Source organism: Pongo abelii, chromosome 9 (genome assembly GCF_028885655.2).
Source record: "Pongo abelii isolate AG06213 chromosome 9, NHGRI_mPonAbe1-v2.0_pri, whole genome shotgun sequence".
Taxonomy (NCBI): domain Eukaryota; kingdom Metazoa; phylum Chordata; class Mammalia; order Primates; family Hominidae; genus Pongo; species Pongo abelii.
In genome coordinates this window covers 96,149,110-96,176,441 of record NC_071994.2, presented here as the reverse complement: position 1 = coordinate 96,176,441, position 27,332 = coordinate 96,149,110, and the positions used below count along the sequence as shown (strand labels likewise).

The following is a 27,332-nucleotide window of genomic DNA, read 5'->3' as shown; positions in this document are numbered from 1 at the left end:
GTAAGCCCTCTGTAGAGAAGATGCTTTAAAAAAGGAAAGAGAGTATGTTTTCTTACTGGGTGATATGAACAAAAGGAATAAACAGAAAGGGGACTAATTGCCAAGTGATGTATATTTCCACTCCTGTCTCTAGGGTACACTTTTGTTTTTGAGATGGATGGAAATGGATGTAATAATTCCTCCAGAACTAAGTTGAAACCCAACTTTCCCATTCCACAAGAGCTGCAGAAATAGGCTAGCCTGTGTCTCAGGGTATCTTCAGAACAAGATGGATGTGAAAAGAACAACTGCTGAGCTTCTGTGGAGCTCTCCTCCCACCATGCCTGGCCAGGTATTAACCACCAGATTCGGGGTAACCTCTCACTGGTCCCCCTCTTGCACAACTGCAATATCATAAGTAGAGGCACAATTATCATCGGTGTATTTGTCCTTATGCCCAACCAAAAAAGCAAAGGTCTAATTTTTACAGGCTCACGGTTTTTTTTTACCTTTTCAGGAAGTCAAAGCCAATAAAGCATATCATTCCCCTGGTTGACTTGAGTTACCTGGTTCTTAACAGGTTTTAAACTCAAACATACTTACTGGCTGAATTCTAAATATGATAGCATGCATTTTATTCTCCTTTCCAGGAGTAATGTATAAAATAATGTTAGGCATAGTGAAATTCCCAAACATTGACTCACACCTGTTTTTACCGTTCTTCATTTTCTAAGGTTAGATAATCACAAATGAAATGTAAAGAAATACTCTATACAGAAAGTCTGTTAGATTTTCTCAATCTCAATTTTCTCACCTTTACAGTGGGAATAACTAATAATGCTGACATTTACCCCCAGAGTTGTTATAAATGTTCAATGAGAAAATGCATACAAAATTGCTTTGTAAGTCAGGTCTGATGGTGTATACCTGTAGTCCCAGTGACTTGAGAGGCTGAGGCAAGAGGATCTTCTCAGCCCAGAAGTTTGAGGCAGCAATAAACTATGATCATACCACTATACTCCAGCTGCAGTGACACAAGAAGCCTCCATCTCTTTAAAAAAAAGTGCTTTGTGAATCACTGAAGTGCTTAAAAATACTACATAATATTTTTATCGGCTTCAAAATGTAAACCATAATTTCATTCAGTACTAACAGAAACAAGAAAAAGATAAATATTCAGAAACATAGTAAAGACGATAGCAGTCAAAGCAATTCCCTAATGTTCACTGAATATGCACAAATTATGCAAATTAAATATTAATTCTGCTAATTGTTTGTTTTATAATTCATTAATTTAAAATCTTTATTAATTCCATTCTTATGTTTCCCTGAAGCTTATTTTGCTCTTTTTATTATTTCTTAGATTGAGTGTTTTATTCATCTATTTCCATTCATTGTTATTTAACAATGAAATAACTTAAAAATACACATTTGCTTTTGAGTGTGGCTTTGGCCATATCTCAAATATTTGATGTGTATTGCTATTATCACTATTTTCTAAGTAGTCTGTAATTACTGTTTGATTTTCCCTTTGATCTAAATTACTTAGGAGAAAGTTTTGACATTTTCAGGAAGTTGGATTATTTTGTTTATACTTCTGTTAATAATTTCTACCTCTATATTATGGTAATCAGAAAATATCAATGGCAAGTTTTCTGTTTATTTTTCTTTTTGGAATTAATTAAGATTTTCTTTGTGGCTTACTATATGATCAATTTCTTTAAATATTTCTGTGAGTACACGAAAAGGAAAAATGCAATATTTACATTTTCATAGTGCAGAATTCTACATACTGTATATACTTATTACATTACCACATTAATTAAATTATTTATCTTCTTTGTTTAAGGCTTTCAAATGGATAATCCATGGGCAAACTTCAGGAGATCTGTGTGTGCCTTTTTATAGGAAGAGAGTTCATGGTTGTCTCAGATTCTCAAAGGGATCTGTGACTCTCAAAATATTAAGAAACTCTGCCTGACAGAGTAAGGAGGTCTGTCAATGAGCAGGAAAGGAAAGTTAAACTACTGAATATAACTTAAAATTAACATTAAAAAGTATTATCAAACAAATAAAAATTATAATTATTTTATTAATATATAGGATTCCAAGATATAGCCACATTGATATTTACTATCTATCCATTCTGTAAATAGTGCTAAGTGGCCTTTGCTTATTTGATTCCAGGCCTTGGAATGGAACTCACAAGGAAGTTGGCTTTCTAAAGGATAGCAGGAAAAGTGGCCAAGTCACTTCATCCAAATCTGTCAGCTCTGGAATAAATTGGTCACATATATTCCACTTTCCCTGTAAGTTTTGCACTGAGTCCTTTGCAGTCTCCTCTCTTGTACTCTCCATGTTTTCTCTGATACTCCTCTGTTGATGCTCTGAGAAGGCAGCCCATTTTGGAAAGCTAATCATGTCCCTAAGGTGAATCAGTTCAAAGTCATGTACTTCCCTAAGAGAGACAGGACAGTAAAATGCATCAATTTTTAGGATGGGAATGATGACCACTTAAAACCGACAGGCAAATTGCAGATGTACTTGGAATGGGAAATACCAGCTGACAACGAAGTCAAGCATTTTTAAAACAATGTACATGAAGAATATAAAGCCCACATTAAGAAAATTGAAAAGCTCGTAAAAGAAATGGTGAGGGTTAAAAGGTGAACCCTCACCATTTGCTTGACAAAAGTTCCTTATGCCTAATCCTCTGAGATATTAGAAATTCACAGAATTGACTTACCCATTTAGGTACATAACACAGTGTTCCTATGTACATATGCCTCACAATACTTTCCGGGCCCATGAAGATGCCTTAATTTTAGTTTCTTTTAAAAGCAGAAGAAAAATGAATAATAGTGAATGTATAATAATGTATCCAGCTTGGACTGTACTTGCTTTATGTCATTGCAGTTGTAAAATATAATTAATAAATTTTTTAATGAAAGAAGGGACCCATGAAGGCAAAGTGCCATGAAAGTCATAATGGGGCCCTGGGAATAATTATTGATTCAACATGGTGCTTTGTCAGTACCTAAGCAGGTGCCTTGTGAAGGTTGTTTGATGTGTGTTTATGCGTTTTTGAGGTATTATTTAGAATAGATTATATTCTTTTAGCAGAATGGAAATTGAGACTGACAGCCTCTTCCTGTGTATACTTCTTTCTTTCTGTTTGTTTCACTCTGGCTCTTTTTCTCCATAACTTCTTTTACTTGCTTATCTCTTGCACATGGCCCAATAGTCTCCAGCCTTCACTCAGCATCAGATCTACCACTGATGTTCAATCTTCGTGGCTTTGAGTTTAAATTCTCTCCTAAGCATTTGCTACAGCATCCTCTAGTCAGGTTTTCCCTCTCCCTAATACCCTTGCAGGCTCTGACCCTTCTGCAAGATGTGGTGGGGCAGCCGATGAAACGTCTTCTACTATGTAGTTTTAATAGGAGTCTATTACACACATGGCAGAATACAATAATAGGAAGAATAAACTTAGCAGCAAGTAGTAGCCTTACTATAATTACATCATTATAATTTCTCATTCTCTTGATTGTCATCTTGCTACATATGCAACATGTGGGAAACAGAAGCCTCTTCCCTGGGAAATGCCATTTGCGGAAACTATATGCAATTTAGGCATCTCTCAGTGAAGAGCCACATTACATAATCAGGCAGGACTCCTGCCTAGAGACTAAGCTATTCTCTAAAGATGAACAGATACCCCGCTGAGTCCTTTTTGCAGGATGTGTGACCTATCTGCGTAAGTATCCACATCACATACATTTCCTGTCACTTCAGGATTGTAATAAGCCTTCTTCATTAATGATTATGTATTAGAAACATTTGAGTAGATGTGACTTTAATAGCAAGTTGAAATTTATTTAATTATCACACTGTCACAAGCCTTTCTACATTTGTAGAATTTTAATACTCAATAAGCACAATATTGTTTCACTATAAAGAAATATGATGGGTGTATAGCAATTTGGTATTACTAAAACATATATTCTCTATCTCAAATAAGATGAACTCTGAGAAATAAAACCCTTTATCTGTCATACTTTCAAGTTACATGTGTATCACTCCTATTTAAAAGAAGAACAGCAAAGCTTCAGCCCTTTCTTGATCAGAAGCTTTTGAGCAAAAAATAAAAATTAATCAATGACAGTTGTTTCTTAAGATTATCTAACTAATTGAGAAATAGGAAATATTCTATTATGGATAATGTATCAGCTGGAGTTAAGTTGTAATGAACAGCATCCATTCAGAAAGTTCAAGAGAAAGGAATTTATTAGAAGGTATTGTATGGTTTATTGTACCATTGGAAGGCAAAGAATTGCCCTTTAGGCTGACCTTCTAAGAACAACTTCTAAAACCAGTGTGTGGAACTGAGTCAAAGGAGTGGTTGCTTCTGCAATGGTCAAGAGACTGAAGATTCAGAAAGCTGATATGCCAACCATCTGCTCCTGAGCCATACTGCCTCCTTTGCCAATGCTACTGTCCACACCAGCAAAATGGTGTGACATCCTGTCCCTCTTCCCATGCTGCTTAGCTCTAAATCAAAGTGTCATTTGATTATACCTGGGGCAACATTAGCTGCAAGGAGTCTGAGAAGTATAGTTTTTAGATTTCTGGCCTCTGCCTGCTAAAAGGGAGCCAGGATAGGGCCGAATGAGTTAATTTAGAGTATTTGCCATGGATATGTAACTGGGTAATACTGAAAGCTTGAGTAACGTTAGAATCAGATATGGTTATTTTTCTGGGTTTAATTTTTTTCCCCTTTCAGGACAGGAATTACATTAAGTATAGTCTTTGGTTAATAAAATTCTTGTACCATTGATTGATATATGGCCACCAAATTAATTAATTAATAATATAATAAACCTCATAGACTACCCATCACTAAAATAAAAGTTAGGTCCTTGACAATAACCTATAGCGAATAAAACATCCCCATATATCCGCTGCCCTAGGAAACATCACCCTGAATTTTTTTTTAGGAAAGAAGAGATAAGAAAATTTATTATTTTTTTCCAAAGGAAATTGTTTTATTTTTTATTTCAATAGGTTTTTGGGGAACAGGTGAATATGTTCTTTAGTGGTAATTTCTGAGATTTTGGTGCACCCATCACCTAAGCAGTATACACTGTACCCAATGTGTAGTGTCTTATCCCTCACCTCCTCCCATGCTTTCCCCAGAGGCCCCAAAGTCCATTGTATCATTTTTATGCCTTTGCATCCTCATAGCTTAGCTCCCACTTATAAGTGAGAACATACAATGTTTGGTTTTCCATTCCTGAGTAACTTCACTTAGAATAATGGTCTCCAATTCCATTCAGATTGCTGTGAATGTCATTATTTCATTCCTTTTTATGTCTGCGTAGTATTCCATGGTGTGTATATGTATACCACAATTTCTTTATCCACTCTTTGATTAATGATGGGCATTTGGGCTGGTTCCACCTTTTTGCAATTGCAAATTGTGCTGCTATGAACATGCATGTGCAAGTATCTTTTTCGTATAATGACTTCTTTTCCTCTGGGTAGATACCTAGTAATGGGATTGCTGGATGAAATGGTAGATTTTAGTTCTTTAAGGAATTTCCACACTATATTCCATAGTGGTTGTATTAGTTTACATTCCCATCAGCAGTGTAAAAGTGTTCCCTTTTTACCACATCCACACCAACATGTAAAATTTTTTTATTTTTTTGATTATGGCCATTCTTGCAGGAGTAAGGTGATATTGCATTGTGGTTTTGATTTGCATTTCCCTGATCATTAGTGATGTTGAGCATTCTTTCCTATGTTTGTTGGCCATTTGTATATCTTCTTTTGAGAATTACCTGTTCATGTCCTTAGCCCACTTTTTGATAGGATTGTTTGGTTTTTTTTCTTGCTGATTTGTTTGAGTTCCTTGTAGATTCTGGATATTAGTCCTTTGTCAGATGTATATATAGCAAAGATTTTCTCCCACTCTGTGGGTTGTCTGTTTACTCTGTTGATTTTTTATTTTGCTGTGCATAGTAAGCTTTTTAGTTTAATCAAGTCTCATCTATTTATCTTTGTTTTTGTTGCATTTGCTTTTGAGTTCTTGGTCATAAAAATCTCTGCCTATGCCAATGTCTAGAAGGGTTTTTCCAATGTTATCTTCTAGAATTTTTATGGTTTCAGGTCTTAGATTTAAGTCCTTTATCCATCTTGAGTTGAGTTTTATATAAGGTGAGAGATGAGGATCCAGTTTCATTCTTCTCCATGTGGCTTACCAATTATTCCAGCACCATTTGTTGAACAGGGTGTCCTTTCCCACTTTATATTTTTGTTTGCTTTGTCAAACATCAGTTGGCTGTAAGTATTTGGCTTTATTTCTGGGTTCTCTATTGTGTTCCATTGGTCTAGGTGCCTATTTTTATACTAGTACCATGCTGTTTTGGTGACTGTAGTCTTATGGTATAGTTTGAAGTTGGGTAATGTGATGTCTCCAGATTTGTTCTTTTTGCTTAGTCTTGCTTTGGCTATGCAGACTCTGTTTTGGTTCCATAGGAATTTTAGGATTGTTTCTTCTAGTTCTGTGAAGAATGATGGCATCACCCTGAATTTCATGTTTTATTGCATCTCTAAGTATTCTTGCAGACTATTTATTTTAGTTATATCTCTACCATCATAAAGATGAAAGAATAAAGTGTATAATCGTTTGGTGCTTACTTTTCAGTGAATATTATAATGCTAGATTCACCCATGTTTTTTGCATTTCATTGTAGTTTCATTCAGTCCAACTGCTATATTCTATTGCTGAATATAACAATGTTCTATTATATGAATATTCATCTATTTTTCTCTTAAGGGATACCTGTACTGCTTCAAAGTTTCAATATGTGAACAATGCTGCTATATGAATATTCTTTCATATTGTCAACCTAAATAACAAACAAGAAGAGGCTCTCTAAAAGAAAATATGTTTGTTTGGGAATACAGTATTGCAATGGGAATACGTATGCCATAGTAAACAATGTGTATATTCAGGGAGGTAAAGGAAGACAAAGGTTTTTAAAGGGAAAAAATGAGGAAGATTACATAATTGTTTTGAAATAATTATTCTTAGCTACAAAGATTAATAACAAGACTGACATCAGTCCAAGGTTGAGTAAGACATTGCTGGGCAGATATCCTTGCAGAAGTATTTTTGATCTAAGATTGCAATGGCTTTTGTGCAATGCTGTAGTTTTTGTGGAGTCTTTTTCATTATTAGGCATACAATCATGAGAATCTTCTCTTCATGGCCTTCTCTGGCTATATGTGTCAGAGTTTTCTTAACATTAGTGACTACACTTTGATTCTGATAGCTTTCACAATATATACTAGAGTCTGTAAAGGAGTCTTTACCAAAGATGAAATTGCTGGCTAATGGGAATTTTTTAGTTAGGATCAGAGTTCTGCATTTAAGATACTCAAAAATACATGATCTTTAGCCAAGTCAGGTTTAAAAGTAGTAAACTAACATAATAATTAAAAAATATAAAGTAGAGCAGCCATACTAATTTACATTCTGACAAACGGTGTGTGAGCATTCTCCTTTCTCCACATCCTTGCCAGCATTTTCTGTCTTTTTGGTAATAGCTATTTTAACTGTATCTCAGTATGGTTTTGATTTGCATTTCCTTGATGATTAGGCTGAATGGATAAAAAAATGCTATATATATACAATAAAATATTATGAAGCTATAAAATGAATGAAATCCTGTCATTTGCAGCAACATGTATGAAACTGGAAGACATTATGTCAAGTTGAATAAGCCAAACACAGAAAGACAAATATTCCATGTTCTCACTCATATGTGGGAGTGGTCTTGGGGAAGTGGAGAGTAGAATGGCGGTTACCAGAGGCTGGGAAGGGTAGGAAAAATAGGGAATTAAGAGATGTTGGTTAATGGATACAAAAATACAGTTAGATCGGAGGAGGAAGAAGTACCCGTGTTCAATGGCACACACAGTAGGGAGACCATAGTTAAAAACAATTGTATAATTCAAAATAGCTAGAAGAGAATCTTTGAAACATTCTAAACACAAAGAAATAATCATTATTTGAGGTGATGAATAACACAATTACCCTGATTTGGTCATTACACATTGTTCACATGTATCAAAATATCACACATACCCTGTAAATATGTGCAACCATTAGATATCAATAAAAAGTGAAGTATAAGACTTAGAGTTTTTTCTCCAAGAGCCTATAATTCCTTTTAGAGAAAGAAGTCAAAGTTAATCTTTGAAATCTTATCACTCCCTTAGCCAGTGAAGCACAAAGGAGCTCTGGCATGCTGTGATGATCGTTTGCTGTGTAAGAGCAGTCCTCCTGCCTCCTGATGGTGAGGGTGAATTACCTCCAGGCTGGCAACTCCTTACCTTGCCTACTGGCCTTAGCAAAGGAGCCTGAAGACAGTAGGTGACATCCATAGCTTGAAGTTCATTGGCACTTTTGCTTGTTCCATGATAGAAGCATTTTACATCTGGGAATCAGAACTTGTAGTCATGTAGAGCCTAGAGTTGTGGAAATGGAAGAATAAATTACCCATGTGGGTCACGAGGAGTGATGATAAGTGGACTACTTCTGTTGCCCTTCCTTGTTTTTTGGACCCATGCAGTCTGCATATTGGAGATATAACGCTGTATAATAGTCATTGGTTTAGGGTATATACTGGGCCCTAAGGATGGAGCCCTATACGCATACAGCATCATCTCTAATCTAGTGCCTAATTGTGCCTTCAAAGAGCAATTCTGTTGCTGTATCAGGTCAACATCTTCTGGGTGCGGCAATATGAAATAGGACCAATAGGTCCCATGATATATATCCCTTTATTATACAATGGGTCCCTTGGTCAGTTGCAACATTATTTAGGAGCCCATGTCAACAGATCAGTTCACTCCATTCCCTCAGATAGTGGTGCTTGCTGAAGCCAAGCAGGCAGGAAGGGTAAGCCCATTCCAAGAATATGTCAACCAGTGCTACTTGGTTGAGTTTGTAGTAGTCTGCTTTCATTCTCCAGGATCTGTTTGTTTTTTATAGGGAACAGACTAGTGAATTAAATGAATGAGGATATGATGGAGAGCTCTGTATCCTGTAGGTCTTTAAGGGTAGCACTAATCTCTGCCATTCTCCTCATCAACTGATATTGTTTTGATTTTACAATCTTAGGTGGAGAGAAAGGAAGTTTCAAAGGCTCCTGTTTGGCTTTCCCCACCACAATAGCTGTTACCTCACAGAGAAAAGAACAAATGTGAAGGTTCAAGCAATTACCAAAGATACTAATTTCAATTCTATATTCAGGGACTGGGGAAATGACCACTGGGTGGGTCCATGGAGCCAGTGAACACACAATGAACCAGGACCTGCAGCATGACTCCATTTATACTTTATCCCCTTATGACCCCTATCTAATGAAGGAGACATGGTGTTATAGTTGCAACAGAGGCTTCAGTGGATCATATGGGTATCAGTGTCAACATAGATTCAGTGTTCAACAGTCTTTGAAACATCTGGATATTGTCCTTTCAGTATAGACTAAATGGCTATAGGTCACTTTGAGGAAGGGCTGAGAGACTGATTACCTTCATATACTTGCCATAGTGTTGCAAGTTTTTTCCTTATGGGGACTTGGTCTCTCTTTCATCCAGTGGGTTCCTTGACTGAAAATTGGCTGTGAACTAGAATGGCCTTTCAGAGATTATATGAATAAAAGCAAGACACCAGGCCTTTGTATCCCCATAGTGACTAAATACAGGCTGCTTCTGAGTGTGGTGGGGGCATACATTTGAGCAAGGCAGCTACCTTCAACTGAGTGCAATTTCTGGAGAAGGCTGGCAAGCTGTCAGCTGGTGACACTACCCAAAGCTGGGGGGTTCCTTGATCTTGAAGGGACATCTGGGTGTTGTCTCATGGCAGATACTACAGTATCAAAAGCCCATTCTCTGGAGGCACTTAAGTATTGTCTGAAAATTCTCTTCTCAGTGTCCAGGCTAGCACCTCATTAGCAAGTCCTCAGCATCTTGACTGTTTTCCTTTTTCTCAAAATGCATTTCACTCCATTTAGTATTAGAACAGTAATGCTAAGAGATGTTCCCCCTAAAAGAATTCCATAGTCAAGCAAACTTGGGAAATGTGGTATAATTTATCTCACTCTTGCAGACTCACAAAACACAGGAACATATTGAAATCTCAGAAAAGACTTACAGTACAACAATCTGTTTCCTAAATTCAGTATTTCCAAAATGTTTCGTATTTTAAGAAACTATGATTCTAGAGAACAAACTTTGGCTGAGGCTCTTTCAATGCTTGAAGGAATTCCTCTTGGCTTCCAGCTTTCAAACATTTTTCTAATTGATTGCCCTTCAATTACATAATAGATGTTTGCCTTTCTTTTCACTCCCACTGCTCTAAGCCTGGCCTATCTTTATGACTCTGCGAACCTCGACTATTACAATAGTCTCCTGCCAGTGACCCCTCAGGTTTCTCTCACTTCTGTCTTTCAGAGTCCTGAGAAAAACCAATGGTCTATAACGGTGCTTTCTACTACGCAGCTGCTAGTCACAGGAGGAAAATAAAACATGCAATGATGAAGCAACTTGAATGCAAAAGAAAATAATAGATTATGTACTTAGACTATAATAATATGATTCAAATTGAATATATAAATGCAGAGGAAAAACAGCTCTGTATTTTCTGGCGTCCTATACACAATTTCAAAGCCAGAGGTCAGGGGACTGTTTTATGGTGATTGTGTTGCCTTGCCCAACAATATGCCCAGATGGAAGGAAGCTTAAGAAATATTTTCCCGGTTCTAAAATAGTAACATGTACAAAGCTGAATCCCACTCTTGTGATTCATCGGTGGTCAAGGAACAAGCAGGGTGTCAGAGTCAGATTTCTTTTAACAGAATTACCTGGAGTGTATAATGGACTGAATAACGATCACATGAAGTAAACATCAAAGTTAAAAAAAAAATTACTCTCTTAGTTTTCTTTGTTTTGGGAAGATGCCTACCATATCCATGTAACTCTGTTGGCACGTGCAAGGGATAATATAAATCCCCAAGAAGTCATCAAAAAAATGACAGGGCTGTCTCTTAAAGGTTCAGGTCTCTCAGAGTGAACCACAGTATGTGGGCTTCTTCACAGCCCATATTTTCATGCCATTGAAATCTAGATGAAAGGAACTCTGAATTTTAGCTTTCAAAGAGAGAAAAAAGAAGAAGCAACCCTCAAAGAGAAGGATGCAGCCTGAGGAATGAGGGATTGGGGTACCAAACAGCTGGCTATGGTTCTATTTACTAATTAAACAAACATTTAGACCAAGAGATGCCAGGTAAGATGAATATAGAATCCAATAGGCAAAAATAGGTGCAGGAAGCAGTTGAGTGAAATATCATACACAGCCTCAGAGACTGAGCTTCCAAGTGAGGAAGACAATAGAGAGTAGATGGGGCTTGGGCCAACTGTAGAGTGCATGCAGAGACTCAGACTGATATGCCAAAACATCAACGTGGTTACTTCTGGGTAGTAGGACTTTAGATATGCTTAACATTTTCTTGTGATGTATTCAATTTTTCTATGGTAGTAATGTGGTACTTATTGAACACTTTAAAAAATTATAAGTAGGAACTTCCCTTTCAGACACTAGAGGGCATATCAGTTAGCTTTTGCTCCATAACAACTCATCTTAAAACTAAGCAACTTACATTACTTATTTGCTCCCAATTCCATGGGTCGGCAGTCTGGGCTCGGGTGGGATGGCTTGTCTGTTCTCCACATGGTATTGGCTGGGCTGCCTCTTCACTCAAGTATCTGATGATGGCTGTCTGTTGGCAGAGGTGATGGAAGTAACTCAAAATCCAGCAGGTTAGCTTAGGCTTATTTACATGGTAGTGATCAAAGAGTCCCCAAGAGAACCAAGAGAGGAAAAGTTCCAATGCACAAGTCCTTCTTGAGTCTCTGCTTCCATTTCTTTTGCTTATATTCCATTGGCCAAAGCAAGCCACATAGCCAAGCCTAGATTCAAGGTGTAGAAAAATAGACTTCATTTCCTGATGGGAAAATTGACAAATACATATTAAAAAGGGACTTCCATAGATTGCAAAAAATTTGTCGTTATGTTTGAAACCTCTTACAGTGAATAAATTACTCATACTAATCTTACTACTGAAAATAAAAATGCTAGATATGGCTTGCTAAATGTTATTTAAATTAATTAAAGAGTTGACTGGATTATAAAAAATTACCAGACAAAAGCCTATGAGAAAACAGGAACCCAGAGAGATTGGCAGAACTTGGAAGCCACTTCTATCTTAAGGATTTTTGGCAATCCAGAAAAATGTGACCTTTGCTTTTAATGTATCACGGAGTGAAGGAAACAGAAATAAAAGCCCAGAGCCTACCTAAAATGTGGGATTTAAAGGGAACCTGCTCCAACATTAAGTTGGAATGCCAAAGGTTTATACTTTCAAAATAAGAGTAAACCACAGCAAATTCATCCTCATCACTTTCCCTGTGGACTACAAAGAAGGCTGCCTTGGTGCTGATCAGAATGTGAATATGTGGTAAAAGGGAGGAGAAATTAGTCCCAGAGTAATTGGCCTTCAAACAGTTTTGCAGCCCAAATTTATTTCAACTAGGAGGTACAAAATACCCCCAACACATGAATTTAGTTTAAAGTAGTCCCAGACCCCCAAAAGCACAGGCAACAAAACAAAAATAGACAAATGGGATGGTATGAAACTAAGCAAAGGAAACAACTAACAAAGTAAAGAGACAACCCACAGAATGGGAAGAAATATTTGCAAACCATACATTTGATAAGGCTTAATATTCAAAATATGTAAAGAACTCAAATGACTCAATAGCAAGAAAACAAATAACCTGATTTAAAAAAAACAGGCAAAAGACTAAATAGACATTACTCAAAAGAGAACATACAAATGGCTGATAGGTACATGAAAATGCTCAGTTATCATTAATAATTAGGAAAATGCAAATTAAAACCACAATTAGATATCATCTCACACCTATTAAAATGGCTTTTATCAAAAAAAAGAAAAAAGAAAGGAAAGAAAAGGAAAGACAAGTGTTAGAAAGGATGTGAAGAAATGGGGACTCTTTTTTAAATACACTTTAAGTTCCAGGGTACATGTGCACTATGTATACACGTGCCCTGGTGGTTTGCTACACCCATCAACCTGTCATCTACATTAGGTATTTCTCCTAATGCTATCCCTCCCCTAGCCCCCTACCCCGAACAGGCCCCAGTGTGTGATGTTCCCCTCCCTGTGTCCATGTGTTCACATTGTTCAACTCCAACTTATGAGTGAGAACATGCAGTGTTTGGTTTTCTGTTCTTGTGTTAGTTTGCTGAGAATGATGGTTTCCAGCTTCATTCATGTCCCTGCAAAGTACATGAACTCATCCTTTTTTATGGCTGCATAGTATTCCATGGTGTATACGTGCCACATTTTCTTCATTCAGTCTCTCATTGATGGACATTTGGGTTGGTTCCAAGTCTTTGCTGTTGTGAATAGTGCTGCAATAAACCTAAGTGTGCGTGTGTCTTTATGGTAGAATGATTTACATTCCTTTCAGTATATACCTGGTAATGGGATTGCTGGGACAAATGGTATTTCCAGTTCTAGATCCTTGAGGAATTGCCACACTGTCTTCCACAATGGTTGAACTAATTTACACTCCCACCAACAATGTAAAAGCATTCCTATTTATCCACATCCATGCCAGCATCTGTTGTTTCCTGACTTTTTAATGATCACCATTCTAACTGGCGTGAGATAGTATCTCATTGTGGTTTTGATTTATCTCATTGTGGTTTTGATTTGCATTTCTCTAATGACCAGTGGTGATGAGCATTTTTTCATATGTTTGTTGGCTGCATAAATGTCTTCTTTTGAGAAGTGTCTGTTCATATCCTTTGCCCACTTTTTGATGGGGTTGTTTTTTTTCTTGTAAATTTGCTTAAGTTCTTTGTAGATTCTAGATATCAGCCCTTTGTCAGATGGGTAGATTGCAAAAATTTTCTCCCATTCTGTAGGTTGCCTGCTCACTCTGATGCTAGTTTCTTTTGCTGTGCAGAGGCTCTTTGGTTAAATTAGATTCCATTTGTCAATTTTGGCTTTTGTTGCCATTGCTTTTGGTGTTTTAGACATGAAATCTTTATGCATGCCTATGTCTTGAATGGTAATGCCTAGGTTTTCTTCTAGGATTTTTATGGTTTTAGGTGTTATGTTTAAGTCTTTAATCCATCTTGAGTTAATTTTTGTATAGGGTGTAAGGAAGGGGTCCAGTTTCAGTTTTCTGTATATGGCTAGTCAGTTTTTCAAACACCATTTATTAAATAGGGAATCCTTTCCCCATTGCTTGTTTTTGTCAGGTTTGTCAAAGATCAGATGGTTATAGATGTGCGGTGTTATTTCTGAGGGCTCTGTTCTGTTCCATTGGTCAATATATCTGTTTTGGTACCAATACCATGCTGTTTTGGTTACTGTAGCCTTGTAGTATAGTTTGAAGGCAGGTATAGTATAGCATGATGCCTCCAGCTTTGTTCTTTTTGCTTAGGATTGTTTTGGCTATGTGGGCTTTTTTTTTTTTTTGGTTCCATATGAAGTTTAAAGTAGCTTTTTCCAATTCTATGAAGAAAGTCAGTGGTAACTTGATGGGGATAGCATTGAACCTATAAATTACTTTGGGCAGTATGGCCATTTTCACGATATTGATTCTTCCTATCCATGGGCATGGAATGTTTTTCCATTTATTTGTGTCGTCTCTTATTTCCTTGAGCAGTGATTTGTAGTTCTCCTTGAAGAGGTCCTTCCCATCCCTTGTAAGTTGTATTCCTAGGTATTTTATTCTCTTTGTAGCAATTGTAAATAGGAGTTCACTCCTGATTTGGCTCTCTGTTTTTCTGTTATTGGTGTATAGGAATGCTTGTGATTTTTGCACATTGATTTTGTATCCTGAGACTTTGCCGAAATTGCTTATCAGGTTAAAGAGATTCTGGGCTGAGATGGTGGGGTTTTCTAAATATACAATCACGTCATCTGCAAGCAGAGACAACTTGACTTCCTCCTTTCCTATTTGAATACCTGAGAAGAGAACTCTTATATATTGTTGGTGGGGATGTAAAATAATATAAGCCATTGTGGAAAATAGTACAGAGGTTCTTTAAAAAGCTAAAACTACAACTACCATATGACCCAGTAATCCACTTCTGGCTATATATCCAGAGGAATTGAAATAATCATATCAAAGAGATATCTGCATTCCCATGTTCATTGTAGCATTATTCACAATAGCCAAGATGTGGAAACAATATGTGTCCATCAGTGAATAAATGGATAAAGAAAATGTGGTATATGTACACAGTGGAATAGTATTCAGCCTTAAAAGGGAGGAAATCCTGTCATTTGCAACAACATAAATGAATCTGAAGGCCATTATGCCAAGTGAAATAAGGTGGGCACAGAAAGACAAATACCACATGATCACTTATATGTGGGATCTAGTAAAGTTAAATTCATGGAAGTAGAGAGTAGAATGATAGTTACCAAAGGCTGGGGGGGTGGGTGGAGAGGGAGGCTGAGGAGGGAGGAAATCAGGAGTTGCTGATCAAAGGGTACAAAGTTTCAGACAGAGGAATGAGGAGTTGTTAATCAAAAGGTACAAAGTTTCAGATACAGAAGGAATAGATTTTGAGATTTATTTCACTCCAGGTTGACTATAGTCAATAATAATGTAATATATTTTAAAATAACAAAGAGAATAAATTTGAAATGTCTCACTATAAAACAGTGATAGGTAAGCAAGGCAATAGATATGTTAATTAGCTTGATTTAATAATGCAACTTTGTATTCATATATCAAAATATCATATTATACCCCATAAATATTTATAACTATGATTTAGCAACAAAAAATAAAAGTAGTCCCGTGCTAGTAAATCCCTAGCCACCAGGAAAGAGCAATTTCACATATTCTCTGGAGGAAGACATCTTTAACCTAGTCTCAAAGAATCTCCACAAATAATTTTTCAAGAAGAATGTTCAGCATGGAGTAAAAAAAAATTAATATCTAAGGAAACAAGGCCCTATGAATTAGACGCAGCAGAGGGAAACAGACCCACATGGATTTCAGATATTGAACTTATCAGACAGAGATCACAAAACTATGCTAACGATTTTTGAAGAAATACAAGGGCAAGTTTGAAAACATCTTCAGGGAGCAGAAACTATGAAGAATAATGTAACATATTTGAACAAGAACTAAATAGAATTTCTAGAAAAAATAGTCTGATATTAGAAACTCAATGTGTGGATTTCACAACAGATTGAAAACAGTTGAAGATGACATTTGTAAACTGGAAGATAATTTGAAGAAATTAATGAGGATGAAGCATACAGAGACAAAAAGATAGAAAACATAAAAAAGAGGTTGAGAGACATGAAGAGTAGAGTGAGAAAGTCTAAGATACATTTAAAGTCCTAGAAAAAGGAGCCAGAAAGCGGGGCCATGAGCAATATTTAAAGAGTTAATAGCTAGAGTTGTTTTTTAAAACTAAAGAAAATAATACACAGTTGCAAGAAGCATAAACAATCTCGAGAAAGATAAAAAAAATTTCATCATAGACAAATCACACTGAAACAATGGAGTACCGGAGATAGGAAAAAAAAATCTTAAAAGCAGACAGAGATAAAGTATTACCTTTAAAAGAACAACAATTGGACCAAAAGGTGTCTTCTAGCCACAAAAATGGAAGACAGAATTTCTTCAATGTGTTGAAAATAACAGCCAATCTAGATATTATACCCAGTTAATATTTGGTTTTTAAAATGAAGAGAAAACAAATATTTTTAACTAAGAAAATCTGTTAGTGTTTAACACAACCAGACTCTCACTAAAGGAAATTCTAAACAATATACTTCAGGCAGAAGAGAAGCAATATCAAATGGAAGGTCTGAGAAGCAAGAAGAAATTAAGAACAAATAAAGTGATAAACGAGTATATTCAAATAGTACTCATACATTAAAATACATGACAATAATAACATGTAAGTTGATTGGGTGAGAAAATTGAGTTAAATGTTCTAAGGTTCTAACATTGTCCTTGGTGCAGCAAAGTATTGATTAATTTGGGGATTTGATAACTTAAGCATAAAGTTATAATTTAAGGAACCACTAAAGGAAAGGAATAGCAGGTATATATTCTAAACTAGTAGAAGGAAAAATAGAATGATAAAAAATAATCCAAAAAAAGATAAAGGGGAATAATAAAGAGGATAGGTAGGACACATGGAAGCACAAAATCAGCTGATAAATTTAAAATGAAACATACTGCTGGTTACACGAAACGTAACTTAATGCTTCTGGTAAAACTGTTAGTCCAAACTGAAAACTACTGAAATGTCCATCTACAGTAGAATGGATAAATTGTAGCATAGAAATACAATGGAATATTACTGCAAATATAATAAAACACAACAAACTGTAGCCATATACAACAGCATGAATGAATCAAACAAAAAATACTAAGCCAAAAACAGGACACAAAAGAATGCATATAGTACATTCCATTTAAATAGAGTTCAAAAGTGGGCAAAACTAAACTACCTCGTTTAGGGATGCATATATAAATGGTTAAACAATTTTAAAAGCAAGGATACCATTATCATTAAAGATAGGATAACAGTTACCTTTGGGAAAAAGGAAGGTTTGTGATCAGGGCAAGACACATTTGGTCAGAGGCTTTGGAACTGGCAATGTTCTATTTTTTATCCTGCAAATGACACTATGATGTCCACTTTATAAACATATATAAAAATGTACATGAATATAGATTATATGTAATAATAAAATGATGTTTTCAATCATAAATTTAAAATGGTAGGGGAAGTGAGTGTTCTCCTGTAATATGATTTATAGTCAGCCTTGTATTCTGTGTATTATATAATTTTGAGTACATGCGAAACACTATAGTAGGAGTGCTGGGGGATGTGTTTCTGACTTCAAGAAACTTATAATCTGTATGGTGGTTTCCAAACTTTTCAAGTTTGATGTTGCATTTTTAACATGAAAAGTGTCAAACACCAGCAATTATTTTGGTAGCTATTACTTGAGTGTCTATTAATTGAGATGGGAGAAGCTTTTATTAAATCAGTAAGGTTCTTTAGTGAATTTTTATTTTATTATTTTATTAATTACAACACATCTTTCTACTTGTAAAATAAAAGAATGTATTCGTATGTGTCAAGTATTTCATTTGTAATGTCGTTGGCAATGCCTTATGTGTATATTCATTCATTCAATCACAAAGCTTTATTGAGATCTACTTCTAGCCTGACACAATGCCTATTGGTTCATAGACTCCAGGCAATTTTTTTTTTTTTTTTTGAGGCGGAGTCTCACTCTGTTGCCCAGGCTGGAGTGCAGTGGCACGATCTTGGCTCACTGCAAGCTCCATCTCCCGGGTTCACGCCATTCTCCTGCCTCAGCCTCCTGAGTAGCTGGGACTACAGGTGCCCACCACCATGCCTGGCTAATTTTTTGTATTTTTAGTGGAGACGGGGTTTCACCTTGTTAGCCAGGATGGTCTCGATCTCCTGACCTCGTGATCTGCCCGTCTCGGCCTCACAAAGTGCTGGGATTACAGGCGTGAGCCACCGCGCCCAGCCAACTCCAGGCAACATTTTTAAGCCCTCTCTGCATAGTATACAGTACCCAAGTTAAGAATCATTGATTTATATCACCTGGCCATAGTAACATCTCTATCCTGAGAACTTCACGCAAATACATTAGAGAGACACAGATGTTGCCACATTAGATGAAAAAGGCTGTGATGCAAAGCGATGTCTGTGTACATGTAGAAGGAATAAAATGACATTTTTCTTTCAGAATATTGTCCTTTTTATTTGTCTAGCAGCCATTATTTATCTAAGATTCATCATAAGCATTGGACATTCCTCTGGTCCTCAAATCTATTTTATTTTTGTACAATAATTTTAATCTTGTGTATTTTACCACATTCATTTCCAGCTCTGCCCCTTCCTTCAGTGCAGCACAGGAGGTAAGAGAATAGGATGTAGAACAAATCTTCACTCTTCACTTCAACAAGTAACATATCTCTCTATATCAGTGAATAATCTTTTGCAGACAAGCATCAGGAAACCTAGTTCAAACTGTTTTGCACATGAAACTGGTAAGTTAAGGAGGAACAGACACAGCTGAATCCAGGTGTAGCTTCATCTAGGATGTCAATCAATACTACTTTTTTATTTTAATTTTTTTAGTTTTTAAAATTTTTGTGGGTACATAGTTGGTATATGTATTTATAGGGTACATGAGATGTTTTGATACAGGCATGCAATGTGAAATAAGCACATTATGGAAATTGGGGTATCCATTGCCTCAACCATTTATCCTTTGAGTTACAAATAATCCAATTACACTCTTTAAGTTATTTAAAATGTACAACTAAGTTATTGACTATAGTCACCCATTTGGGCTATCAAATAGTAGGTCATATTCATTCATTCTTTTTTTTTTATTATTCATTAACTATCCCACCTCCCTGCCAGCCTGCCACTATCCTCCCCAGCATCTGGTAACCATCCTTCTACTCTCCATGTCCATGAGTTCAATTGTTTTGATTTTTAGATCCCACAAGTAAGTGAGAACCTGAGATGTTTGTCTTTCTGTATCTGGCTTATTTCACTAAATGCAATGATCTCCAGTTCCATTTCTATTATTTCAAATGACTGGATGTCATCCTTTTTTTTTTATAGCTGAATAGTGCTACATACACAATACCACTTGTGTGCTTGCTCTCCCCTCTCTTATCTTTGCTTTCTTCTACGTTGGTTTCATTCTTAGTGAGATCATATCCACGTGATGGCAGCAATATCCCTGACTAGTACAGATTTATATTCAATCAGTGTGATAATCCCAGAAGAAAGATAGCAGCCCCTCATTGGAGAATGAAGTATCTATGTCATAAGAACACATTCCTCTGACCTATAACACCTAGAACACTGAGATAATTTAAAACATATATAGAGAGAGTCTGGCAGAGATCATCTTGCCAGAGGAATACTGAAAAATTTTACAGGATACAAAATTATACTATTTCCAATCTTTTCCTAACAGCCATATATTCTCCCTATTATATACCCCTTCACCAAAAGAAAGAAAGTAAAAAAGCAAAAAGAAGAAAAACAACATTATAAAAATTATATTATCGAGGGCCTTGTATTTTCTTTAATCATTCAAGATTCTATGACTAAAAATTAAGTTTTCAGAAGAAAGTTCTTCTGGTTTTCCCTTATCAGTGGAAGTGGTTCCAACCAGGAAATGTTGAAACTAACAGTGCTATTCAGGAGCAATCAGTTATTTATAAACCACAGAAGGAAAAGAAAACAAGCCTGCTATTCAAAGTCGTCTACCTTTAGAAGATTACACAGAGTCTGATAGAAAGAAGCAGATTCAGAAGTTTTCTGCTAGTTGAGTTAGTAACCTACCTAATATAACAAGTATCAATCATTGGCATATTCATTTTATCCTTCAATATGAATTATAGAGTACTTACTAATACTTAAACATAAAGACATGCACTGTAAGTGATTAGCTATGGTTTTGGTATAATCATCCCTTCTGAACCAACATACTATTCATGTTTCACTCAATAAATATTAAGCTCCCTTTCTATGCCAAGCCCTGACTAAATGCTGGGGTTACCATGTTGATTGGAGAGATAAAGTCCCTGCCTTCATGGACATTGCATTCTGATGAGCGAAACCTGGGGAATGCCTTAGCCAGAATGTCTAGCATTCTGCCTGTGCTGGTACTTTTCTGGAATTTTTCATTTCTCCTATCCTGCTGTTAGATGTTATACTTCTTTGTTTCACTCAAAGTGCTGCTCTAGCTTAGTCCTCAGCATTCCACTGCAGATGAATTGCTTCCCTGTAATTAGGCTGGTTTGTAGAGTTCTCAGACTTAAGATGGCTGAAATTTCAAACCTTTGCATGGTAACCACACACATTCCATCACGTGCACTTCTATTCCTTTATTTCTGTTCCTATTCACTATGAGAGAAACCCACATAATGGCAGGTATAGTGTCCCTCAAGTATGACTGTACTCTGAAAGAAAATGCTCTCTGCTCATGAACACCTTCTGCAAAGATCGTTTTTTTCCAAGGGGGCTTTTATAAGCTTCCCTGAATTAAATGGAAGAAAAAAAAATCTCTCTTTGGAGCAATAGCCTGAAGATATCCTCCTTGGTCAGAACTTGTTTTCGCTATGATCTCACCATCAAGTATATCCCATTCACCATCCCTGCATAAATCCCTGTTCTGTAGGTTAAAAGTTCTCCTTTTATACTCCCAGGTATATACCCAACACAAATTACACGCTTGTTCACCAAAAGACATGGAGGATAACATTCATGGTAGCACCATTCATAATAGCTTCAAATTGGAAACAACCTAAATGTCCATCAACAGGAGAATGGATCAATATATTGTGGTATATTCCTACAACAGGATGCTATACATCATGAAAGCTGACAAAACACAGCTACACTGAACCACTTGGATGAATCTCACAAGCTAACAATAAGCACAAGAATCCAGATAAGCAAGAATGCATAATGGGTTCCATTTACATAAAGTTCAAAACTAGAGAAAGTTAATGCAGAGTTTTGAAGTGGTTCACTTTGGGATGGGAGAGAGGGAGAGTGTTTGGCAGAGGGCATGAGGGGGTCTTCTGAGGTGCTGGTAACATTCTATATCTTGACTTGGTTTCACAGCTGTGTTCATTTTGTGATATCTATTGAACTATACACTTAGGATTTATGCACCATTTTCACAAAAAAAGAGTTTTTCTTAATAAAAGTTATCCATTTGCTGCATTTACCAAGGTTTTATTTAGGTCCCACTTTCACAGGGGAGTTGCTCCTCGCCATTCCTGGGGGTCACGCGGAACCAGGAAGGTTTTTCTCCCTGGGTAGCTGGAGATTGTGTTAATGTATATGTGGGGAGGGACAAAATCACACTTCAAATGGGAAAAGCCAAAGTTTGAAGAAGAAAGACAGTTCCAAGCAAAGTGAGGCCATAATCAGATGATGAAAAATTGGCCAGAGACTGGTGGGATTAAGCCCCAGAAAGCTGGTATCTGGGGATGAGAGTTTATGGGGCACAGTAGTTACATGCACAGATGCTGGAGCCAGAATCCCTGGGTTGATTTCTCAAATCCATTAACTTCTGTTTTACTCTGGGCAGCTTCCTGAACCTCTCTGTGCCTCAGGCCCTCTTCTATGAAATGCACCTGAAAAGTCACAATGTAATACTTGTCAAGAACTCCCAGCTGTGCTTGTCCCATGCTGGGGGCTCAACATGTGTCAACGACTACATCTGCATTATTTTCTGCTCTCACAATCTGTATACCAGAGCATCGCTGTCTACTGCTCACATGTTTTATAGGAAAGCAGGGGAAACCATTCTCTTCCTTCCTAGGCCTAGTTCCAAAGTTCCCAGGCCAGATACCTTTCCTGTCCATAAAAGCTGTGACTAGAGAACAGGATCACATTCTATAAAGTGACCACTCCCACCAAACCATGTGAATTGGGAGTCAGACATTCAACAAAAGGGGCAGGTCAGTTACCAGACAAACAAGCGAGGAGTGATTTGAATGATATCAAGAGGAGTACAGTACAAATAGCATATTGGTGGATCCGCCTTTCTTCAAAATGAATGAAACTGTGCCTTTATACACACAATGTAGAAGTGTACATTAAGCCTGAGTATTTGCCCCAGATTTAACTCTCTGCTTAGATAAGTCACGACTGGTATTTCTTTGGCTAGAAATGAAACAAAGCAGGTCCCACTTTCAGAGATAAACATTTTAATTTTATTTTGTACCTCCCTGGGTTTTTAATCCCATCACTTATCTCAATGCGTTGTTTCTCACTATTTTATCTCAGGGTTTCTGAATGTTCTCCTTGAACAAACAATATAAACACAATAAACACTGTAACAGGCAAGAGCCTTGACATAGAAGTGGAGACACATTAGCAGTAAGGCATCCAAGGACACCAAGATAAAGCAGAGAAAAACATGAAGTAGCCGGTGGGTGGGGCTCGGAGGGAAGAATTGACAGTGGTAGTTGTGGGAGAGCACTGCAAGCTCAAACACTGTGCTAAATTTCAGGCGTTAGTAGAAATGTCAAATAGGTGTGTGTGTAGGCAATTATAAACAGGAGAAATGCATAAAATGGTGACTTACACAGAATAGGTGCTAAATAAATATTATCCAAATGAGTGAATGAATGAAAAGAGGAGAGACAACGGATTTGCTTTCATTCACATATAAGAGCTTTGAGAAGTCAAGGAATTTTAGGATTAAAAGGGACAGTAAAATCTATTCCCCTTACAAGTGGTTTGGGCTTGAGTACCTCAGTCTCAGGTTTGAATTAGGAATCAGTAAGAAAGAGAGAAAAAGAAAGCAACACCGACACATGGATTTTTTAGGGAGTTAAAAGCATTCTAGAATAATGGATGTCTGAAGGACTGTTTGCGGGGAGCGGGGGAAAGCTGTCATGGGATAATCGGAACAGACCCCAAGAAGGTTATTTATCATGTCGTCTCTCTGCTGGCTGCAGACTATAGAAATCATTAGCTGATGACAACAATACTCTACATTTGTATAGTACTTCTAGTTCTGAATGTGCAGTCAAAGACATTATCTCCATTAATTCTCACAAGCATGTAGGTATTCTTTTCTGGGACTCAAAGGAAGTTACTAGCTCAGAAATAATGGATGCTCGTTGATGTATAGAAGTTCCATTACCTCAAACAGGGAGATGGAATGTCCTTTAAAAGATTCCTCCACAAAATAACATATTCATTTATTTAGTAACAGGGAGAGTTGTTGAGAATTAAATGATATATTGTCTTTTCAAAGCTGTGAATTTATCAGTATTAACTTGGAAAGTGTCTTTACCGCCTCCTTCCAAGATAATAGCAAGGAGAGCCACCAAGGTGCTTTGGACAGTTTTCCAAGGAGAAGGAGGATGATGCTTGGTGGGAAAGTGGGGAGTGGCCCCATCCTGGAGGTGACTTCCCAGGGACTGGGAAGGGTGGGATGTTCAGTGTGTTCTGGGTATCACTTTGCACCTGTGCACTGCTTGCAAGCATCACAAGAGAAGGACACAACTTAGATGAGGGTGGTGGTGCTGGTAGGGGTAGAGCGATTGCTGTGAGAGGTATAACTATAACCCGCCTGGCGCAAGAAACCTGACTGGTGGCAATAGACTAGAGTTCAGCCTGTGCTGCCCAAGAGGCAGATGTAAGGGACAGAGACCTTTCACTTCCATTTTCGTCAACTGCTTACCTACTGGGATTTTAGTATGATCCATAGGAGATTGAAGAAAATTTAAAAAGCGAATATTGGAATTGTTACTAATCTTGGCAAATTAAGATTTGATTTGATATAGAAAAATAAAGACATACAATGTTTCTTATACTTGAGATGTCATGGAATGATTGTACATCTGTTAATCTTCATTCAACAAGCATTTGTTGAGCACTTACTGTGAGCCAGACTTTCTAGTAGGTGTTGGGGATATAGGGGAGAATAATAAAGAGATGGATCTTGTTTTTGAGTAGCTTGTTACATCTATAATGGACATATAGACAATTAAACAAGGAATAACCAGAGTGCTGAGTGTTAGAACAGGAGAAAGACAGGGATCTGAGACACCAGAAAAAAGGGGTTACATAATCTAGTCTAGGAGACAAAGACAGCATCCCTGCAGAAGTCACAGTTAAGCTGAGACCTGAAGGATCCTGTCCTGCATCATGCAACACTTCCTTCCCACCACTGCTATGCTAAGCACTTACCCCAGTTACATAGTATTTGCTATTTTCAAATCTCTCTCTCACTAAGCATTGAGCTCCCAGAGGTCTTAGAGCATCATGTAAATTATTAAAAAAAAAAAAAATCTTTGTATCCTCAGCACCTCTGGTAGAGCTCCTACACTTAGTAGGCTTTCAATGCATAGCTGCTAAGCAACACAAAAATTGAATGAATGAATGAATGATGAATGATGGGAGATCTAATTGCGTTATATGGTAGAAATGCCAGTGTTCATCTGTAAAGGGTGCAGGCTGGATGCTGCATTCTAGTTAAGCAGTGTCACTACTGTGTCCTCCAGGCAGCCAGTTGCTGAGCATCCGCTAATTAAGGCTACACTGCCCCTCTGAGGGCAGTCTGGGTAGTGCCAGGATTGGACAGGACACTGATGCCCGCTTTGGTTCTCAGCTTCAGGCTGGTGAAAGCACTAGCAATGCAGCCTCCTCTTTGAAGGAAAGGTCTCTCAATGCTGTCACAGTCCTCCTTGCTCAGGCAGCCCTCAGTCCCTACTGCAAAGTAAGGGCATGAAGTCTTCTCTTAAAAGTGCAGGCTAGCGAAGGAAACCGAACCTCACTTTCATGGCATAATTTTGGGGACACAGAGGAATTGAGTCACATTCTTTTCCTTGTGTGTGGGTTGGAGAGGAGGAATCCAGCCCCTACCCCACCCCTCCCATTGCCCTGGAAGAGCCACCTGGGGTAAGCATGAAGCCTGCACTCACCTCAGCACAGGAGGGAAATGCTTTAGCTGAAATATTCCCCTCTTTAGCGACCCTACTTCTCTCCAGGGAGCTTTAAATGCTGGTGAATTCTGATCAGCATCGTGGAAAGGAATAATAACCAGCACTCAGGGCACCTTCCTCACTGGTCTCCTAGCCAGTCCCCCAAACTTCTATCTGGCCGTTACTGTGTGGCTCAATGAACTGGGGGCAAGAAAATCTAGATTATAACCCTGGGTTTGCTGATTCCTATGCATTACACCTTTGGTTAGTTGATTAATCTCTTTGAACCTCAGTTAGCTGATCTACAAAATAAATATTAATATACCTGACCTATCTTACAGGGCTGTTGAAGAATCAAATGGTACAATATGCGGAATGGTACAATATGCCCTTTGTGAACCCTAAAGCACTACACACATGCAAAGTATTATTATGTCCAATATGTCTGAAAATGTATAAAATAATGATTCCATAGAAATGTACTTTTACATTGTGAAATCCTCACTGCCTCTCCTTGTTAATCCAGGGAAACCACTGACTAGTATTCCTTTCACTTGATTGTCTCATTTCTTTCACTGATTAATTCATTCAAAAGCAGTTATGAGCAAAATTCAACATCAAAAATATTGATTGAGTGCCTACAATATGCCAGGAGCTGTTCTCAGTGCTGGAGATACCACAGATATTAAGGCAGATATATCCCTGCTTTCCTGCACTGGGGCTAGAGCAGGGAGTAAAATGGCAGTCCCAGCCCTTAGGAGTTTACAGTCTAGTGAGGAAGGTAGGAGTTTTAAAACTAATCATATGAATAACTATGTGTGTGTGATATGGTTTGGCTCTGTCCTCACCCAAATCTCATGTCCAGTTGTAATTCCCAGTGTTGGTGGAGGGACCTGGTGGGAGGTGATTGAATCATGGGGGCAGATGTTCCCTTGCTGTTCTCATGATAGTGAGTGAATTCTCAAGATATCTGGTTGTTTGAAAGTGTGTAGCACTTCCCCCTTCACTCTTTTTCTCTTCTGCCACCTTGTGAAGAAGATGCTTTCTGCCATAATTTTAAGTATCCTGAGGCCTCCCCAGCCATGCCTCCTGTACAGCCTGTGGAACTGTGAGTCAATTAAACATCTTTTCTTCATAAATTCCCCAGTTTCAGATAGTTCTTTATAGCAGTGCGAGAGTGGACTAATACAGTGTGTATGTGGCAACATTAAACTCTCGTTAAGGACACAGGAAAAAAGAAAATGTTTAATATTGTTGTTATCCTCTTGTCCTCATGAACCCTCAACTGCTAGTGGGAAAATTAACTAATGTCCAATGTCATTAAACTCCATTCAATCCAATATTTTATACAATTCTCAATCAGGCAATGCTCAGAATCCCCAGCAAAATGTTCAGCTTTTCAGGTTGCCCTCCCCTCCTTCTTTTTATTTTATTTTATTTTATTTTATTATTATTATACTTTAAGTTTTAGGGTACGTGTGCACAATGTGCAGGTTAGTTACATATGTATACACGTGCCATGCTGGTGTGCTGTACCCATTAACTCGTCATTTAGCATTAGGTATATCTCCTAATGTTATCCCTCCCCCCCTCCCCCCACCCCACAACAGTCCCCAGAGTGTGACATTCCCCTTCCTGTGTCCACGTGTTCTCATTGTTCAATTCCCACGTATGAGTGAGAA

The 27,332-nt window shown here is 37.4% G+C and overlaps 1 protein-coding gene and 1 long non-coding RNA gene across 3 annotated transcripts in view; one reads left to right on the top strand and one right to left on the bottom strand.

Moving 5' to 3' along the window:
* SLC36A4 (solute carrier family 36 member 4) overlaps nucleotides 1–27,332 on the top strand; it is a 344,024-nt gene that overhangs the window by 220,529 nt on the left and 96,163 nt on the right. The window lies entirely within an intron of this gene.
* Nucleotides 2,374–8,489, bottom strand: LOC134762123 (uncharacterized). The gene is made up of 2 exons (XR_010141787.1): nucleotides 8,383–8,489; nucleotides 2,374–2,437 (listed from the first exon to the last, which is right to left on the bottom strand). It is a non-coding gene; the product is annotated as an uncharacterized LOC134762123 (long non-coding RNA).